General features: G+C 53.0%; 1 long non-coding RNA gene across 2 annotated transcripts in view; it reads left to right on the top strand.

The window, feature by feature from the left end:
* Positions 1-5,477: 5,477 nt before the first annotated feature.
* LOC114487741 (uncharacterized) overlaps positions 5,478-15,860 on the top strand; it is a 189,227-nt gene continuing 178,844 nt past the window's right edge. For both annotated transcript variants that reach the window (XR_008619299.1, XR_008619300.1), the window contains exon 1: positions 5,478-5,843. This is a non-coding gene — a long non-coding RNA (uncharacterized lncRNA). The remainder of the gene's footprint in view (positions 5,844-15,860) is intronic.

Raw genomic sequence — 15,860 nt, 5'->3', positions numbered from 1 at the left:
TTTTGGCTGTGTTGGGTCTTCGTTGCTGCACGCGAGCTTTCTCTAGTTGCGGCGAGCGGGGGCTACTCTTTGTTGCTGTGCGCTATTGTTAATTTTTTTTTTTCATTTAGAATTCCAATTTGTCCCCTACATCATTGCTGATTGCCTTAGTCCATCTGGGCTGCTATCACAAACTACCACAGACGGGGTGGCTTATAAGCAATAGCAATTTATGTCTCCCAGTCCTGGAGGCTGAAAGTCTGAGATCAGGGTGCCAGCCTGGTAGGGTGAGGGCTCGCTTTCTGGTGGCAGACTTCTCCTTGTATCTCACATGGAGGAAAGGGGCTAGCGTCTCCTTTACAAGGGCACTAATCCCATTCCTGAGTATTCCACCCTCATGACCTAATCACCTCCCAAAGCCTGCCCCTCCTACCACCATCACATGGGTGTTAGGATTTCCACCTGTGGATTTTGGGGGGACACAAACATTCCGACCGTAGCACTGTGATATAGAATATCATTTGACTTTGGTTGACCTTCTACTTTGCTTTTCCTTACCTGTATATTTTCTGATCAAGGCACAGGACTGGTGGGCTCTACTTCAGTTGGAATTTCTAAATTATGGCATTGAATAATCAGAACACTGAATTTCAGAGATTCACCAGGACTGTTGGAGGGGATGAACTGGCCACTGCTAAACTGTGAGTGGGGCGTGTTGGGTGCTGCATCCCGAGGACACAGCTGGGATCGTGTTGGCAGCCCTGAGTTCGCAGGGGGGAGGTGTGGCGTCCCCCCAGGGATGTTAGTCTTCTACGCTTGTCTCCTGGACTCTGCCACATGTTGTATCTCTATTTCTCCTGGAGTATTTCAGCAGGACTTATTTTATAAAAGCATCCTTGCATGAAGGCTTTGGGCGCTCTTACTCATGGCACCCTGTGGTTCTTAAAGATTCAGGGTGTTTACGGGGAGAAGTCCCTGCAGAGAAAGAGGAGAAACTCTTGGGCCGTGGGGATGGCAGTCCTGCGTCCACCTGAGGGCCAGATGCCCCTGTGTTCTTGCCCTCGAGAGTGTTGTAATGGTCCTTTTTTGTTACAGTGTTAACACAGTTGAAAAAATAAATTGACACACTGAAAAGTAGGTGTATTAAAACTCGCAGCATTATTTAAGTTTGAATTTAATATTTAGACCCAAACCAGAATTTATTAAAAATGTACTTTTCTGGGGACATCCCTGGTGGTCCAGCAGTTAAGACTCCACACACTCCCAATGCAGAGGGCCCAGGTTCAATCCCTGGTCAGGGAACTAGATCCCACGTGCATGCCACAGCTAAGAGTTCACATGCTGCAACTAAGGAGCCCTGGAGACACAACTAAGGAGCCTGCCTGCCACAACTAAGACCCAGCGCAACCAAATAAATAAATCTTAAAAAAAAAAGAGTCTGCCTGCTGCAACTAAATGATCCCACATGGTGCAACTAAGAGCCTGCATGCCACAACTAAAGATCCTGCATGCCGCAACTAAAGATCCTGTGTGCTGAAACTAAGACCCAGCACAGCCAAATAAGTAAATAAATATTTTTTTTTAAAAAAATTTACTTTTCTGGCTTTAATGGAAGTAATCTCATCAAGAAGTTTTTTTTGAGCAAGTCAAAATTTAATTGGCATCAAAGTTGTAATGGTACGTAAAATAATGTCTGTTTTATTAAACGTTGACATCCTACATTAGATGAAATATGTAAGTACATCAAGCTTTGATATTAAAATCAGAATGTGTTAAAGGTCAATTAACATTCAGTTGTTAACTGTAAACCAATATTTTCCAATGGGAGCTTTTATATTTTCCTTAGTTTACTGTCCATTTTGTCAATGTGTATTTTTACTAGGAAATCACCCATTTCCTCTGGGTTTAGAGTTTTGAAACCAAGCAGGACCCTGCAGGGCCTTCCGTGGGGCAGAAACACCACCCCCCTTCTGTGTCCATGGCCTCTTGTTTGTAGAAAAGCTTTAGCCTCCTAGGCCTTCCCCAAGTTCCAAAGAACAGATTTAATCAGAGAAGGGAAAAAATTCAGAGACAAAGGAAAACAGGCAAGACAAAATAATAATAGTTTAGCCATTAAACAAAGTCAAGGACCTTTAATTCCTCCTCAAGGGCTATAGATAATATTCTGACCCATATACTTTGAGCTGTTTTGCAGATACTGAAACCCCCACCAGGTGAAGAAGTTAACTTCATGCTGACCACAAGCACATAGAGCCCAGAACCTGTTAGAACCAGAAGGTTGATGATGCTGACTCCCAGTTACCTCACCACCAACCAGTCAGAAGAATGTCCATGAGCTGATCATGTACCCCACAACCCTTTCCCTTAACCTGTCTTTAAAAACTTTTCCCTGAACGCCTTCGGGGAGTTTGGGCCTTTTGAGCATGAGCTGCCCGTCCTCCTTGATGGCCCTGAAATAAACACTGCACTTTCCTTCACCACCACCCAGTGTCAGTAGGTTGGCTTTGCTGTGCGCAGGTAAGTGGACCTGAGTTTGGTTTGGTTACTCTCCCGCCACCTCATCATGAACTTCTAGAAATAAATTGGCAGCTCGTGTTGTGTATCTTCTGCTGCATCTAGAGAGGTGATTGTATCCATGATTTAGCATGTGAATAAGTATGCACGCCTAGGACATTATATCCAGTTTTCGTCTGCTGATAATTGATATCTAGTGAATGCTAGCTTTTCAATAAATGGCTACATTGCACATAAATCAGTCAATCTGTATGATAAAGAATGTGACCGGTTTTGTATGTGTTTTTATCAAGACAGTCTTTTGCAGTCCCTTTTAAAATAAATGTGTTAAATTCTATAATTAATCACCTTAGACCTTGTTAGTGGGCTGGCATTTTCAGTCAGTAAAGGGCAGTGAGATGCGTCAGATCCCTTACTCGGCCTCCACGTAGGAGCAGCTCCATTAATTCAACGGTGCTTTATGGAGCACCTGCTGTGTAGCAGCTTCTGTGTTTGGCTCTGGCCCTGGTTAGCTCCTGTTTAATAGACACTTAGATCTGTGGGTGGAGGACAAAGGCCAAACGGTCTTGGGGACATTAAGCCCATAAGTGAGTTCTTTTGTCTCCTACACCATCTTCCTGTGTTCATTGCTCTCAGGAAGTACATCTAGGTTTGGGGGAGATGGGTGCTCCCCATGGAAACCTGGCCTCTACTTGAGGTCACTGCTGCCTGACACCAGAACCCCTGGTCTGTCCCCAGACTTGGTCCACAGTTGTCATGTCACTTGTCTCACGTGTGCAGAACCAGGCACCTATTCACATCTATGCTATAGTATTTGCGTTCTTCTCATTTCAGTAAACACTGTTACGTGAACATCTTCTCTTGGTTTGCAAAGGTTCCAGAGCGTTCCTTTGTTTACTTAGTGCCATGTTGCTGGATATTCCCTTTTTTTTTTTGCGGTACGTGGGCCTCTCACTGCCGCGGCCTCTCCCGTTGCGGAGCACAGGTTCCGGACGTGCAGGCTCAGCGGCCATGGCTTACGGGCCTAGCTGCTCTGTGGCATGTGGGATCTTCCTGAACCGGGGCACGAACCCGTCTCCCCTGCATCGGCAGGCGGATTCTCAACCACTGCGCCACCAGGGAATCCCCTGCTGTGCATAATTTAAAAATATATATTTATATAAAATATAATTATATAAAATATATTTATATAAAAATATATTTATTTAGCTGCGCCGGTTCTTAGTTGTGGCACATGGGATCTTCGTTGCCGCATGCGGGATCTTCGTTGCGGTGGCATGCGGGATCTAGTTCCCTGACCAGAGATAGAACCTGGGCCCCCTGCATTGGGAGCGTGGAGTCTTAACCGCTGGACCACCAGGGAAGTCCCAGGAGCTCCTCCTTGAATGTCGTGCCCCTGGTGCCTCACTAACCCCACCCTGTCCTGACTCTACTGAAGGATATATTTCAGAAGTCTGAGCTGTAAGAAAGAATGAATAACAAAAACAGTGGTAAATACAAACATTGATTGTATGTACAGTTACGATGTCTATGGAGTTAAGAAGAAAACAAACAAAAAAACAACCAAAAATCCCTACACAGACCCAAAACAACCGTCTTAGGCTGTGCATAATTTTATGTTAGTTTTTGTTGGAACACAGGTTTTCAAAACAGTTGTCTAAATACTAGAGGTGTGATTGTTGGGTCCTAAAGTGAGATTTGTTTAGATTTGGAAGAAACTGCCAAATTGACCTCCAACGTGGCTGTACGTGCATTCCACCAGCAAGGAAGGAGCGTTCCTGTTGAGGCAGGAGATAGACGGGCCCCAGGCTGAGCAGCTGGAGTTTGTCCCATGTGGACAGATACTCCAAGATGAGGAGAAAGAGAAGAGCTGGGTCCTGCCCAGGTAAGAGATAAAAGACCACATGTTCCTCATTCTCGAGGTCAAGGAGACCTCTCCGACTACACATGCGCAGAAGGGCTCCTGGGGGTCAAATAGGGAGGGGGCGACACCCCACAGTAAGTGATGCCAACCTACCCATAGGCCTCTTCTCTAGACTACATCTTGGCTAAGAGATGCACGCGCACACATGGGAGGACCCTGAGATAAACCAAATACGGACTCAGAACCAGGCAAAGCAAGATGATTGGCCAAAGGAAACCTGGAAGAAATGCCCCATAAAAGTGATTCAAACTACCAGGAAGGCGCAAATCTCTGAGCCTGCCCGTGTGTCTATCTACACGTACCCTTTTTCCTCCTAATAAACACTTTACTTGTTTCATTATTTTCCATCTCTGTGGAAATTAATTTCTACACAGCTGATGGGCCAGCGCCTTGTCACTGGCCACCGGTCCCTGGTGGTCTAGTGGCTAGGATTCAGCGCTGTCACTGCCATGGCCTGACTTCAATCTCTGGCAGGGAACTGAAACCCTGCTTCAGGCCGCTGCAGGCCGATGCCACCCGCCATCACTGTCTAGTCCACTAGCTCGTATTTTTTAATTAAAATTTTATTATTATTATTATTTTTTTTTTGGCTGTGCTGCAGGGCATGCAGGATCTTTGTACCCCGACCAGGGACGAATCTGCGCCCCCTGCATTGGAAGTGCGGAGTCCTAACCACTGGGCCTCCAGTGAAGTCCCTCCTCTAGAATTGTTAGTTTTGCGATTTAAAATTTGTGGACAATTTTGAGTGCCTTCTGGTGTCAGTTGTAAAGCTTCTGTCTGCATTCATTTCATTCCATATGGTTTCCAATTAGTTGCTCCTTAACTATGTTTTGAGAAGACACGGCAGGATATTCAGCTCGATTTCAATTTGAATTTCCAAAATTTAGTGGGAGCAGCCCAAGGGCCCACAGGGAGTGCGGCCTGGCTGAAAGCGGAGCGCTGCGGGGCCTGCACTTCCTGGGCGTCCCGCAGGGGGCGCGCAACTCACCCGGCTGACCCCACCGTGCGTGCGAGTTCCGCCCCCGGACTTGGGTTTGCGGCCGGCTGGCGGGAGCTCGGCCTCCTCGAGCCCCGCCAGGGCTTCGGGACAACGCGGGGCCGTGTCCTCGCTGACAGGAGTCCAGGCTCCTCAGGACCTGCCCGGAGGTGCCGACGCGGGAGGAAATTGTGAGGAGAAAGTGGGGAGACTTCCTGGGCTTGCGCACACGCGTTCCCCGCGGGCTCGACTCTGCGCCCAGCTGAGAGCAGTTGGGTCTCCTCAGGCACCGCCGGGGCTTCGGCTGGGACGCCCGGGTCAGCGTCTCTGCTGACAGAGCTCAGTCTCCTTAGGACTCGCCGGGGTTTCAGCTTTAGGACAACACGGGGCTGCGTCCACGCTGACGGGAGCTGGGTTTCCTGACGACCCAGGCGACGCCGGGAGGAAAAGGTGAGGAGAAGTGGGGAGAAGCTTCCTGTGGGTGACTGACGTCTGTTTTCAGGCGACCCAGAAGTGCTTGCTGTGGAAAGCTGGGTTTTTAGTCAGTTTAGTGTGTGGTGTAGATGGTGTCCAGTTTTCCCAGCACCGTTTATGGTGGGGACTGGTCTTCCTCTTGGTGTGTCCTTGGCCCCTTTGTCATAATTAATGGACCCCCTCCATGTGGGTTGAATTTTGGGCTCTCTGTCCTGTTCCTCTGGTCCGTGAGCCTGTTTTTGTGCCAATTCCGCACAGTGTTGGTGACTGTAGCTTCATACCGGTAGTGTGAAGTCGGGGAGGGAGATACCTCCAGCCTGTTCTCCTTTCTCAGTGTCGCCTTGGCTATTTGGGGTCCTTTGTGGTTCCACACAGATATTAGGAGGCTTTGCTCTTTTTCTGTGAAAAACTACCATTGGAATTTTAGGAGGGCTTGCATTCACTGTGTACGTTGCTTTGGGGGGAATAGACATTTTATTTTAATAAATTTACTTCTTTCTTTATTTATTTATGGCTGCGTTGGGTCTTCGTTACCGCGCTCGGGCTTTCCCTAGTTGGCGGCGAGGGGGGGCTACTCTTCGTTGCAGTGCGCTGGCCTCTCATTACGGAGCGCGGACTCCGCAACAGTAGTTGTGGGCTTCAGTAGTTGCGGCACGCGGGCTCAGTAGTTGTGGCTCGCGAGCTCTAGAGCACAGGCTCAGTAGTTGTGGCGCACGGGATTAATTGCTCCGCGGCATTTGGGATCTTCCCTGACCTGGGCTCGGGCCGTGTCCCCTGCATTGGCAGGCGGATTCTCAACCACTGCACCACCAGCGAAGCCCAGAATGGACATTTTAACAATAGTAATTCTTGAATTCCATGCACACGCGGTATCTTTCCATTGATTTGTGTCTTCTTCAGTTTCTTCATCAACGTCTTAAAGTTTTCGGTGTGCAGGTCTTTCACGTCCTTGATTAAATTTATTCCTTGTTATTTTGTTCTTTTTGATGCAATTGTAAGTAGGATTTTTTTTCCCCTCTTTCTGATGGTTTATTATTAGTGTTTAGAAATGCAGTTGGTTTCTGTGAATTGATCTGTACTGAATTCATTTATTATTTTTAATAGTTTTTTGGTGGAATGTTGTGGAAAATTGGAATTCCAAAATCCCACTGTTTCTACCACATCCAGGTCATACACAACAGGGAAGAAAGGGAAGTCCTTTATATTGGGAAGTCATAATATATTCTTCCCACAATGCTTGTAAATGACATGTGGACTTTGGGTGAACTGGGTCTGGGTGAGGCTTGGCCTCTGTATGGAAGTTTGATGTTTTCTCTGCTTTTCTGGCATGGTTTTGACATGGTGGTTTGAAAAGTAATTTACTTCCCAATAGTTTCAAATGTACAGACAACTTTACATACATAAAAGCAAGTCTTGTATCTTGATTAAATATATTCTTAAATATTAATGTTGACATTATTTAAAATTAAATTGTTTTCATAAGTTCTTTTTCAGATTATTTATTGCTAGCATATATGTATAAGAGATTTTTGTGAATTAATATTTGTCCTATAACTTTGCTGAATTAGTTGACTAGCTCAAATAATTTTTTGTTGTTACAGGATGTTTTATATATAAGATGATGTGATCTGTGTTCTGTGAGTAGACACAGTTTTAATTTTTCCATTCACACATGGGTGCCTTTTCTTTTTTCCCTCAAAACTCTGGGTAGAACTTCTAATACGCTATTAAGTAACAGAGGCGAAGGCCAGTTTCCTGGCCTTGTTCCTGATTTCAGGAGGAAAGCTTTCAGTTTTTAATATTGAGCATGATGTTAGCTGTGGCTTTGTGTACTACTCTTTTTCATATTGAACAAATTTCCTTTTATTCCTACTTTCTTGAGTGTTTGTATCATGAAATAGCACCGGATTTTGATTATAGCTTCTTCTGCAATAATTGATACGATCATGTGTGTAGAGGTTCAATACATTGCTTAGTTTTAATATGTTGAACAACCTGACATTTCTGGTGTAGAGAGAGTTGCTTATGGCATCGTCCATTTCATGTTCCGTTGGTTTCATGTTGCTCTAATTTTGTGGAGGATGTTTGCGTTCATATTTACAGGGTATACTGGTGGAATTTTCTTTTGTATGATGTATTTGTGTGGTTTGATTAGATCTGGCTTGGTGTTGGTTTGGAGGGTTAGCATTAAGGCTGGGGCTGGTGGCTGTTATGTGACCCACACGTCGCAGACCAGGCTGCCCGCCTCTGACCTCTGCGTCCCGCCCGCCAGCTCCGGCCCGGCCCTCAAGAGACTCCTCACTCTCCGGAGGGCAGGGCTGACCGCCCGCTCGGCCGCCCTCTCACCTCTGCCTGTCCGTCTGTCCTTCCTGAGTCAGGACACCATGTCCTCCGTGAGGCTCCTGGCTTCCGGCCTTGGGGCCCCACCTCCACGAGCTGTGTCATCCACCAGGATTGGTCACCTCAAGAGGCCCCGGAAGATGGACTCCCTGGGACTTCAGAATGGGACTTTGTGGGCAGATGGGCCACCGCAGAGGTGCCAGGGGAGAGACGAGGTCACTGACCTGTGTGTGGGGAGGTCCTCATGAGCAGAGGTTGGACACAGACACACGGGGGAGAAGGCAGTGTGATGGCAGAGACAGAGATGGGGCTGAGGGTGGCCTGGGACTGACTGACCCCAGAACCCGTGGGAGGGGCAGGCCCCCAACACCTTGATCTAGGGCTCCGGGCCTGAGAGTAAACATCCCCTGTTCCAACCCCTGCCCCCCATCTGGTGTGCAGTGACGGGGCCGCAGGAAACCCACACCCAGTCTGGGGGGGGGGCACTGTGCTTGTTGACACCCAGGACCGTCACTGGCCCCTCCCCTCTGGGCACGACCCCCACTCCTCCTCGGGGAGGGACCCACGGCCCCCAGCCCACACGTCCCTGTCACAGTGACCTTCGCCCCGCCACCCCTGGGGCATCTCAGGCCCCAGAAAGGAGCCGCAGCGGCATGGCGACCACAGCGAGTGGCTGCAGGCCACCCCACACCACCCCGAAACCTGAGCGTGGTCATCTGAGAAGTGACCCACCAGCGCCCCCGACCCAGGCTCCCCGTTTCACGGGGCAGGTCCTCGTGCCGAGTTCCTGGAGGGGGATGTCGAGCAGGGGTGACTGAGGCCTGTGAATCTGTGGGCCAGAGAGATCTTCCCCAGGAGCCCAGACACAGCTAGGCCAGGACGAATCCATCCCTCCCCTCCCGTACCCCATGGAGTGAGGATAAAGCCCCAGCGACCCCCAAGAAGAGACATGACACCCAGAGGGCTACAGCATCCACAGAGCGGGGACTGAGTGTCCACCTCATTCCGCCAGAGAGAACGATGTCTTCACCGGGGCCACCAGGCTGGCCCATGTCCCCACAAACATCCAGCCTCAGTGAACCAGCCAGACAGAAAACTCTCTTCCAGGGTCCCCTGTGTTTAAAGACCCAGGCTCGGGGAAGGCGGGCTGGCCCGAGGGAGGACGGACGTGCTCCAGCGCCGGACGCTCACTGACCGCCCCCCTGCCCACCCCCTGTCCCTCCCCTGCTCCCTGTGGTGTCACCCCCTCAGGAACCCTCCTCTCCAGGCTCCAAGCACCCACATTTCCCACCTCAGCCCCATCACTCTGCACTTCAATTTGCCTGTTTCCCCACCGGGTGAAGAGGAGGGTGAATGCCTGGCACGGGTGTTTCCAGCAGTGTAGACGGGGCTTCCCTTCTCTTCCCGGCTGGGGTCTGGCCAGACACCGGATGGTTTCCAGCTGTGCGGGTCTCAGGCACCAAACTGCAGGGAGCAGCCCTGATACCCGCGCCTGCAGCGCCGCCTGCTGGTCTCCCCGTCCTCACGTCGGGCACAGTCTTCACCTTCCCCGCTGCCCTGGATGGTCCGTCCCCTCACTGACCAGCCATCAGCCCCTTCTCCCCACCGCCATCACCCCCAGCTCCACACCCCTCGTCCAGCCTCAGGGATGACCCAGGACTCTCCCTGGGCTCCCCCGCCTTCCCACCCTTGGTCGCTGTCCTCAATCCACCTGTGCAGACAGGTGAGGGTTCCCTCCAGTGGCTCCCAAACGCTTCAGCCCAACATCCTCCCCGAGGTCGGCCCCACGTCCCGTCGGATGTTACACCATCACCAAGCCCCCAGCTCCATGGCAAGGGCAGGTATCAGGCCTGCTGCATGCACTGCTGTGTGCCCTGCCGTATACACAGGCATGACCCTGCCCCAGGACGCAGGAAAGGTGGCCCTACCGTGGGATGTGGGGAGGTGTGACTGACCACAGGGAGCCCTGGCCGTGCTCGCATCCTCCCGGGGAGGACACTTCAGCGTGGTCCCTGGAATGACCGGGAGGTCGGCCAGCAGCGCCCCCACCCAACCTCACTGTCACCACAGGAAACAAAAGACACCTCCGTGCAGAAAGACGGAACATCACCAGCCTGATGCTGTCCTGAGCAAGGTTGGGAACTGGGCTGCTGTAGTGGGTTGAATGGGGGGCCCCCAAAAGTTATGTCCACGTCATGCCCCCCAGAATCTGAGAATGGAGCCTTATTTGGAAGCAGGGTCTTTGCAGGTACAGTTAGTTACGGATCTGGAGATGAGGTCATCCTGGATCAGGATGGCCGTCACTGGCCCCTCCCCTCTGGGCACGACCCCCACTCCTCCTCGGGGAGGGACCCACGGCCCCCAGCCCACACGTCCCTGTCACAGTGACCTTCGCCCCGCCACCCCTGGGGCATCTCAGGCCCCAGAAAGGAGCCGCAGCGGCATGGCGACCACAGCGAGTGGCTGCAGGCCACCCCACACCACCCCGAAACCTGAGCGTGGTCATCTGAGAAGTGACCCACCAGCGCCCCCGACCCAGGCTCCCCGTTTCACGGGGCAGGTCCTCGTGCCGAGTTCCTGGAGGGGGATGTCGAGCAGGGGTGACTGAGGCCTGTGAATCTGTGGGCCAGAGAGATCTTCCCCAGGAGCCCAGACACAGCTAGGCCAGGACGAATCCATCCCTCCCCTCCCGTACCCCATGGAGTGAGGATAAAGCCCCAGCGACCCCCAAGAAGAGACATGACACCCAGAGGGCTACAGCATCCACAGAGCGGGGACTGAGTGTCCACCTCATTCCGCCAGAGAGAACGATGTCTTCACCGGGGCCACCAGGCTGGCCCATGTCCCCACAAACATCCAGCCTCAGTGAACCAGCCAGACAGAAAACTCTCTTCCAGGGTCCCCTGTGTTTAAAGACCCAGGCTCGGGGAAGGCGGGCTGGCCCGAGGGAGGACGGACGTGCTCCAGCGCCGGACGCTCACTGACCGCCCCCCTGCCCACCCCCTGTCCCTCCCCTGCTCCCTGTGGTCTCACCCCCTCAGGAACCCTCCTCTCCAGGCTCCAAGCACCCACATTTCCCACCTCAGCCCCATCACTCTGCACTTCAATTTGCCTGTTTCCCCACCGGGTGAAGAGGAGGGTGAATGCCTGGCACGGGTGTTTCCAGCAGTGTAGACGGGGCTTCCCTTCTCTTCCCGGCTGGGGTCTGGCCAGACACCGGATGGTTTCCAGCTGTGCGGGTCTCAGGCACCAAACTGCAGGGAGCAGCCCTGATACCCGCGCCTGCAGCGCCGCCTGCTGGTCTCCCCGTCCTCACGTCGGGCACAGTCTTCACCTTCCCCGCTGCCCTGGATGGTCCGTCCCCTCACTGACCAGCCATCAGCCCCTTCTCCCCACCGCCATCACCCCCAGCTCCACACCCCTTGTCCAGCCTCAGGGATGACCCAGGACTCTCCCTGGGCTCCCCCGCCTTCCCACCCTTGGTCGCTGTCCTCAATCCACCTGTGCAGACAGGTGAGGGTTCCCTCCAGTGGCTCCCAAACGCTTCAGCCCAACATCCTCCCCGAGGTCGGCCCCACGTCCCGTCGGATGTTACACCATCTCCAAGCCCCCAGCTCCATGGCAAGGGCAGGTATCAGGCCTGCTGCATGCACTGCTGTGTGCCCTGCCGTATACACAGGCATGACCCTGCCCCAGGACGCAGGAAAGGTGGCCCTACCGCGGGATGTGGGGAGGTGTGACTGACCACAGGGAGCCCTGGCCGTGCTCGCATCCTCCCGGGGAGGACACTTCAGCGTGGTCCCTGGAATGACCGGGAGGTCGGCCAGCAGCGCCCCCACCCAACCTCACTGTCACCACAGGAAACAAAAGACACCTCCGTGCAGAAAGACGGAACATCACCAGCCTGATGCTGTCCTGAGCAAGGTTGGGAACTGGGCTGCTGTAGTGGGTTGAATGGGGGGCCCCCAAAAGTTATGTCCACGTCATGCCCCCCAGAATCTGAGAATGGAGCCTTATTTGGAAGCAGGGTCTTTGCAGGTACAGTTAGTTACGGATCTGGAGATGAGGTCATCCTGGATCAGGATGGCCCTAAATCAATGACAGTGTCCTTCTAAGAGACAAGAGGAGAGACAGAGAGGAGACAGCAGGTGAAGATGGAGGCAGAGATGGGAGAGATGTGGTCACAAGCCCAGGGATGCCTGGAGCCCCCAGAAGCTGGAAGAGGCAGGAAGGACCCTCCCCTGGAGCCTCCGGAGGGAGCGCGGCACTGGGACACCTTGATGTGAGATGTCTGGTCTCCAGGACTGAGAGGACAGGTTTCTGTTGTTCTGAGCCTCCGTTTGTGGCCGTTTGTCACAGCTGCCCCAGGAAGCTAATGCAGCTGGTGAGCAGCTCCCTGCCCAGATCTAAACTCTCCCTCCTCCCGTTAGAGGCAGCCCCCTGCACCTGTGCTGTCTGCACAAACCACGTGGTTCACGCCGAACCCCGGCTCCCCTTCTGGGCACTGGCATTTTGGAGGGTGAGGGCAGACAACACCACGTGACCAGCCCCCAGCCGGGTGCCAAGTCTCTAATGAGCTTCCCCGGGGGGACGGGGGTGGGGGTAACTGTCATGGTTCTGCCCTTCCTCGCTGGGGGAAGAGACACCCTAGAGACCCTCGAGGGAAGGAGGGGGCACGAAGGGTCATGACGTGTCTGGAGCAGGGGCCCTCCCACCCGTGCATCCCTACTGTGCACCGTGACCCATCTCAGCCGTGAGCACACAAACGTGTGCTAAGTCCTGTGAGCCTCCCGGCAAGTCCCTGAAGGTGAGGGCAGCCCTGCAGACCCCACCCCTTTCCTCCTCGTCTAGTAGGTGGAAGACCCACTTCTCCTTGCCATTCCAGAAGCGGTTCTGGAGCTGCTCTGGGAGTGGTTCTGGGGTTTTGCAGGCTGAGCCCCTGTTGCTATGCCCCCACTTCCCCACAGTAACATCCAGAACAAGCTGTTTGCTCTGTTGCCTGAATGCCCCCGCGCCCAATATTCTCAGGAAAGAATCGGAGAGGACGCTCATTCACATGCCCCTTGCAGCGCACAGGGCTCTCGTGGGCAGGCACCCAGCAGCCCATGGGGCTCACGTGGGAAGACCCCTCTCAGGGCACAGGGCCCATCTTTGCAGGCACCCCGACAGGCTCAGCACACAGGAGCCATGCGCATAGCCCTCGTTGCAGAGCACCCCCAGCCCACCTGTTGGTCAGAGCAGGACCTGAACTAACAAACAGCAGCTCCTGGATAGGTCTGTGACCCTGGGCTTCACTCACGCGCCTCCCTCCACCGGGTCTTCCAGAGGATTCCGCTGCCTCTGGGGCACTGGGCTCCTGTCTCCACCCACCACCCCTCCTCTCCCTGACTCCTGGGTTCTTCTCAGTAGGGGAGGGTCTTCTTGAAATTGTCTCCCACTCGTGGGCCAGATAAAATGATTAGAAAACAAGCCAGAGCTACAGCCCCATGTCCATCCTGATCCTCAAGACACCTGTTCCTTGGACTTGGCCAGTGCAGCAAGACCCATTTTCTACAATTACAAGCCCCTGATGGGCGAGGATTGACTGACCTGGGCAGCCTGACCCGGCCAGCCAGCCCTCCCCAGGTGTGCCTGGGTTGAGCTCCATATAGACAACCTCTCCGGGCAGCAAGAGCACCCGTAGCTGTACCTGAAGCCATACTCTCTGCTCCATCAGCCACCGCGGGGCTGGGCTTGTGGGAGGGAGTGAGGGGCCGCGGCCTTGTGGCTGGCCCGGTCTGAGTGGGGCTCTGCTGGACCTTCCACAGGAGTTGCTGGGCTGCTACCTGCTAAGGAAGAGGATGTGTCATCCATACCTGCCATTGGAAGTTCTCCCCAGGCAGAGGTGAGGAAGCAAGAAAAAAGGCAGTGGGGGTCAGGAGAGGAGGGATAGCTCGGGTAGGTAAATGGAAAGCTTCCAGAAGAGCACCCGGGGCCAGGACCATCCTACATGGCCTGCGGGAGCCAACTCAGTAAGCCTGCTGTCACTGGCGTGCTGCAAGCCCTTTCCTCTAGCCTGTAAGGTCCTTGCACATATTTAGGTTTGCTTCCCTGCGAAGGGCGGATAAAGTTCAGGAGCAGCTGGCCTGGGGGTCAGCTAAGGTTTACTCAGAGACACCGCCGCACCAGCTTTCCAATGAGGACGCTCCTTGGGGTGGAGCTGCGGGCTGCATGAAAGAAAACTGCCCACCTCTGACTAGCTTGAGACTTGTTCATCGGTGTAGCAAGTGTCCCGATAGGGTTTTCATCGGTGTACCTGGCGGGTTCTTAATTAGGAGTGTGGATGGTGACATCAAAGGTCCTGAATCAAGACGGAAATACTTACCCCACACACATACAGGTGTAAGAACCTGGGGAGGCCGTGTGCAGCCGGCACCCTTAGGGCTGGGCTTCCGACTTGACCCCCAACATTCTCGTGCCCAGCCACTGCTTTAGGGTGTCTGGGGGTCCAGTGCTGACTCTAAGGGTTCCTCAATCCAGCCTCTGTCTCCCTTTAGTGAGACCCACACTTCCAGGATCCTACAGAGCAGGGTCTGTGTGACTGTTCTGTGGCTTCTCTAACAAATGACCACAAGCTGGGTGGTTTAAAACAACAGGAATTCATCCTCCCCCAGTCCTGGAGACCAGACACCTGAGATCAAGATGTTGCAGGACTGAGGTCCCTCCAGAGGCTCCAGGGGAGGATATTTCCTGCCTTTTCCAGCTTCTGGGAGCTCCAGGCGTCTCCAGGCTTGTGGCTGCATCCTTCCCATCTCTGCCACCGTCTTCACGTGGCTTCTTCTCTGTGTCTGCGTCTCTCCTCTTTGTCTCTATAAGGATGCTGTCATTGGCTTTAGGGTCACTCTAACCCAAGATGACCTCATCTCGAGTCCTTAACTACATCTGCAAAGACCCTTTCCCCACATATGGTCCTGTTCATGTGTTCTGCGGGGACACATCTTTTGGGGCCACCATTCAACCCATTATCTGTGTATGAAACAGTCCTCTCATTTTAGATTACCATGGTCCTGTATAGACTGGCACAGACAGCAGCCATGTAGGTGGGGGTCTGGGGAGAATGAGGACCCAGTAAGCACCTGGAAAGGATCAAGGCCTGGTGAGCTCTTCCACCGTGGGGCTGTGAAAACAGCCATTCCTCTCTGTCCGTGCAAAGGAGCCCAGTGCAAGTGCAGAAGTGGTTACCTTGCAAAGCTGGCTCTTCTGGGATTTCATCATCAATAGCATCATGTAACCAATAACTAACGGGCTTGGAGGAATCGCTTTCTGGTGTGTGATGACGGCACTGTCACTTTAGTCTCAGCAAGCCTAGAATAGGAATGTTTGAAGGAGAAGAGTTTGGGAGATTGTGAAGCTTGGTTGTCAAGGAAACCGGGCAGGTTTGCCAAGGTTGTCAAGGAAACTGCTTTGAAGCACCATCACCTGAGCGGTGGTCTCAGCGTGAGCTGTGGTTTGAGAAAAGTGTGATGAGATTAAGCCTTACTTTCTGTAACAGCTGGGGAGAGGTTTGTAAAGCACCTTGGCTTTTAGGGCAAAGGTTCGTTGCTGGAACAAAGTGTGTCCTCAGATGGGCTGAGGCTCAGGGTGTCTCTGTCCCCTTCATGCAACAGACCAGGG

Source organism: Physeter macrocephalus, chromosome 14, assembly GCF_002837175.3.
Source record: "Physeter macrocephalus isolate SW-GA chromosome 14, ASM283717v5, whole genome shotgun sequence".
In the NCBI taxonomy this organism is placed as follows: Eukaryota; Metazoa; Chordata; class Mammalia; order Artiodactyla; family Physeteridae; genus Physeter; species Physeter macrocephalus.
The sequence above is the reverse complement of the archived record's forward strand: the minus strand, read 5'-3'. Positions and strand labels throughout refer to the sequence as shown.